The sequence below is a fragment of the Tribolium madens genome, unplaced genomic scaffold (assembly GCF_015345945.1).
Source record: "Tribolium madens isolate multiple individuals breed KSU strain unplaced genomic scaffold, Tmad_KSU_1.1 Scaffold_20;HRSCAF=117;Tcas5.2_LG4, whole genome shotgun sequence".
NCBI classification, from domain to species: Eukaryota; Metazoa; Arthropoda; class Insecta; order Coleoptera; family Tenebrionidae; genus Tribolium; species Tribolium madens.
Genome location: NW_025400985.1, coordinates 12023627 through 12028657, shown reverse-complemented (window position 1 = coordinate 12028657; position 5031 = coordinate 12023627). Strand labels below are relative to the sequence as shown.

General features: G+C 34.6%; 1 pseudogene; it reads left to right on the top strand.

Moving 5' to 3' along the window:
* The first annotated feature begins 278 nt into the window (after positions 1–278).
* On the top strand, positions 279–1191 carry LOC123005214 (annotated as a pseudogene).
* The last annotated feature ends 3840 nt before the right edge of the window (positions 1192–5031 follow it).

Below are 5031 nucleotides of genomic sequence, written 5' to 3'. Positions count from 1 at the left end.
AAAAAAATTATATGTTGAAGCCAAAAAAGGTCTCAAGACTCTTACGACTCAAAAATAATATAAAAAAAATAGCCTCAAAATTGTACAAACCGTAAGTAAATCTGAAAAATTGAAACAATTATTTGAAGGGATGACACCTGTACAACAAAGGTTTATTGAAAGTCAAATAAGAAATCAAAAGTACAAACCAAAAGGGCGAAAATTTACTTTTGAAGAAAAAGCCGATTTTATAACAATTTGGAAAACTTATAAATTATTACAAAAAATGCACATTTTTCCTTGGCACTCTGAAGGCAACTCTGAGGAAAGTTCCGATCCAACCAGGCATCTGCAAACCTATGTTCCAAGTCCTCAAGAAACAAATAGTTCAAATGAAGAATAAGAGTTATTCTTTATGCACTCTCATCTTTGATGAGATTGCAATTCAGCCACATTTTCACTATTTGCCTGAGGAGGATAAGATAATAGGATTTGAAGATGATGGACCATGTTTGTGTTTTTATGTTTAGAGGAATTTATAAAAGGTGGAAGTAACCAGTTGCTTTTGCCTATGAAAGCAGAAAATATTGTCCGTTTATATAAAGAGATTATAAAAGAAGCTACAGAGGCTGGTCTAAACGTTATTGCATCAATTTGTGACCAAGGGACCAATAATGTTAAAGCATCAATTTGCTTCTTGGTTACACAAGACGTGAAGCTTCTTTGAAAGATGAGGAGGTACAAGCTGGGGTAATAAAAATTAATAATAGCAGTATTATCCCACTGTTTGATCCTCTTCATCATTTAAAGAGTTTACGTAATAACTTGTTAACCAAGGATTTGCAATTTAAGCAAGATGGCAGAACAATGTTGGTCAAATGGTCGCATATAATTGATGCATATTGTTTAGATCAGCATGGACATTGGCGTTGTCAATCGAAACTAACAGTTCATCACGTTATTCCCCATAGAATTCATAAGATGAAAGTTTCGTTGGCAGCGCAGGTGTTTAGTCACTCTGTAGCTTCTTTTACAATCTTAGCTGCCGGTGCAAACCCGGAACTCTTTGGGGGAAGATCCTTGCCACAAGAAGCAAGTGACACTGCCAAATTCCTCAAGTTCATTGATAACACTCTAGAAGCACTATACTTGATTTTCTATATTGAGTATATTCTATGCAGTGGACTGACGGCACAAAAGAATCACAGTTAAATGTTCCACCAAGAAAGGGCGGTAGACTTATAATTGTGCATGCAGGTACTGCGGTGGGATTTATACCTAACGCACTTTTATTTTTTCGATCCAAAAAAAAGATCAGACCATCATCACGAAGAGACGGACTCCTCTAAATTTAAAACATGGTTCATTGAACAACTTTTACCTGATGTTAGAATCATGGGATCACTGCTACGGCAGATTTCCATAAGGCTGAGTTAAATGAACTTATAAAAAAGAACAAACCAGATGTAAGACAAAATTGCGAGAACACATCTCCATAACACTATAAGTCTACCACTGTATCATTGTGTATATAATCCGATAGAATTGATTTGGACAGAAGTTAAAAATTTTGTTGCTAGAAATAACTCAACATTTAAACTTAAAGATGTTGAAATACTGCTCCAGCAAGGTGTTGACCATGTTTCACAGACAGACTGGACTAGATGAAGATGATAGCGATGAAGAGTCTGATGTTGGCTTGTTCTGCGATGAATGATAGACCTTCAAATATTATGTGCGCTTACCTGTTGTTGTGTTTATCTATAACGTTTGTCTCAAATCTAATGAATTATTGAAATAAATAAATACTCAAACATTTCATTAAATTCACTTTATTACTTTTTTTCTTGGGAGAGGAATCGTAATGAAATCGTGTTAAAATTTAAAGCTTTGACAAAATTTTGACATTTGAATTATATAATTGTCATCGTGCAAAATCTCACATTATAATGTACATAATTACTTGTACATATTGAAACATCTTTTGTGCTACGATCTTATTGGTCGAAAAAGTGGGCGGTCCTGGGATCTTTATTCGATGCGAGGACTTTAGTATACATAGCCCTTTGTGTACAGTTAAAAAAAACCGGATCAATTTCATAGTGTAGGCGACCAACATTTCAAGCTTTTAAAGGGGTACTAGATATTAAAATATTTAAAAGTAAAATTTTGTGTCAATGCAGGCTGTTCTTAGCCCTCACCCTCCTAAACTGTTTTCCCCTTGATCATGGCCTACTTCATCTGTCTTCCGCTGCGCTCCATACGGCCGTAACATACTGTCGATTTTATATGAATGCGTTAAATTCTACTAACCTCAAAAAATCGTCCGGTAACAAGCGTCATCTACCTGACAACTTAAAGACTATAGATATTTCAAATTTGCCAATTTTTGTCAAATTTTCAATTATTCTTTTAAAAGGTTCAAAGATCGACAAGAAATGTTTTGTTTGTGGAGAAAAAGATACTTTATTTGAAATACAGCTCGTGCTGAATGGATAAAGAATACTCCGGAACTTTGTGGTAATTCTATGAGCAAAAATTAATAAAAATATTTACCTAAGTTCCTACTGCTTATTTGTAATAGACAGAATGCTCTCGAATATACATTCATATTCGAGTTTCTGTCTTATTATGTTATAAACCCTATCTATTATCAGACTTAGTTTTCCAAAAAAATTTTAGAATTAGAATGGAAATAGCTACTTGTTCCAGAGGATTGCCAGCACCAAAAAACTGTTACTTTACCTCAGCACGCATTCGGCCGACCAAATTTGTCGTTTCAGTCTTCGACAAACGTTTCAGTAACAAATTAATTTAAAAAGAAGGAATTTTGAATGAGGTGCAGGTAATTTCTAATTTAGGACTGTCAAAATATCAATTAAAAAGTTTTCAGTTAACCAAGTAGGTGGCAATAGGATTTCGACTATATTTTTGAGGTTAAGAGAATTGGCTCGTTATGTTACGGCCGTATGGAGCGCAGCGGAAGACAGATGAAGTACGCCATGCCTTGATATCACATAAACATTTCATTTTTTTCTTCTTTGATGTACATGGTATCACAAATGGTATTAACTTTTTAAAGGTGCAATTTAAGCTTCAAGACTGTCACTGACAAACTTGACACAAAATTTTAGTTTTGAATATTTTAATATCTAGTACCGTCTAAGAGCTTTAAATGTTGATCGCCTATCTTATGAAATTGACCCGGTTTTTTAACTGTATACATAGGGCTATGTATATTAACAGAAAATGTCCCTGTATATAAAGGACCTAAAAATAACTCTTCAAAAAGTGCCCGAAGAGTGTGACAAGTTTGAAGTTGTTATTCACGCTGATAAAAAAAAAACAGTCAATGCTCATACAGGACGCTATAATGCACCGACAAGTGAAGGTCATAGTTGGACAGCAATTTAAAAAGCAAGATATCGTGTTACAAAGCCATGATAACAAGCTGCTTCGTATCAGAGATTTAAACCGGTCATACGACAGCTTGCACTTATTTTTTGCTATGGTGAGAATAGTTTCTCCATTGACATACATCAATATGATCTTAAAACAAAAACCTCTCTTCAGAAATCAGTATCGGCACAAAATTTTTATTTTTACTGCATCACGGTCAGACAAACAGACGAAAATCGATTACTATACAATCGTACTCTTTTTAGTCAATATTTAGTTGACATGTACTCAAAAACAAAAACAGAACAGAAAGATTAAATTACATCAGGAACAACCAAACACAGTTCAGAACGGATCTGAAAGATGCGGTGAGACAGGACACCGATATTACTCAACTTGGTCAGATGGTAGTACTCTCTTCGTCTTTTACTGGATATCCTTGATACATGCACGAAAAGACTCAAGATGCAATGACATACATACGCCATTACAGTTGCCCTGATCTTTTTATCACATTTACTTGCAATCCTCGATGGAAAGATATTGTAGATATTGTAGCATTGCTGCCTGGAAGACCGACATGACATTTTAGGACGGGTATTCCATTTTAAAGTCAAATCAATATTAGCATTACTAAAAAAAGGGAAATTTGTTTGGAAACGTTCGATGCTTTATGTACTCTGTTGAATGGCAAAGCGAGGTCTACCTCACATCCACATTTTGCTGTGGCTAGAGCAGAGCATTTCTGCTGCTAATATAGATAAAGTCATCTGTGTGGAAATACGAAATCCTAAAAAAAATCCTGTCCTTCATAAAATTATCAAATCCAACATGATCCACAGACCTTGCGGAAGTTTGAATAACAAATCTCCGTGCCTGCAAGAAGGTAGTTGAAGCAAAAAATATCTTCGAACTTTCGTAAAAGAAACTCAAACAGGTGATAATGTATACCCACAATACCGGCGAAGAAATCCAACAGACAGTGGCTTCACGGTTGAAATTAATGGTGTAACCTTAGCTACCTACTAAACCAGTTTTATTTGCTGCTCACATAAACATAGAGTATTGTAGCTCTGTACAATCTCTGTAAAATCTATGTAAATATGTGAATAAAAAATCAGACCAGGCATCATTTGAACTTAAAATGACAATGACGAAGTCAAACTATACAGGGTGCGCCAGAACTCGCGCCCCAGAGAAAATATTCAAGTAGATAAGATACCAGGAATATGGAGAAAATTCTATGTGTCAAAATATTTCGACATTTATTCTTTGACATTTGACATTTTTTTATGTCTATTTAATGATACTGATGATCTTGTATTTGTTTTTTTTACAATTATCTAGTAAAGGTACAAAACTTTTGCCAATAAGTCACAAAATAACATTGAACAGAGTTACAATTTGGGATAGAGCATCCTTGTTTCCTCTTATAATAGCCTCTAGCAAAAAAACTTGGAAACAAATAGAGTCAAAGTACAAAATTTTAGCTCTCATAACTTTGAAATTTTTACAGATAATAGTTATTTATGGTATAAGTGGGTTATGTTAGATATTATGTTAGGTATGTGTAACCTACGAGGGCTTGCCCGAGTAGGTTATTACCTCGAGCAGGTAATATCTAATAACCCACGTATGCCATACAACGTTTTA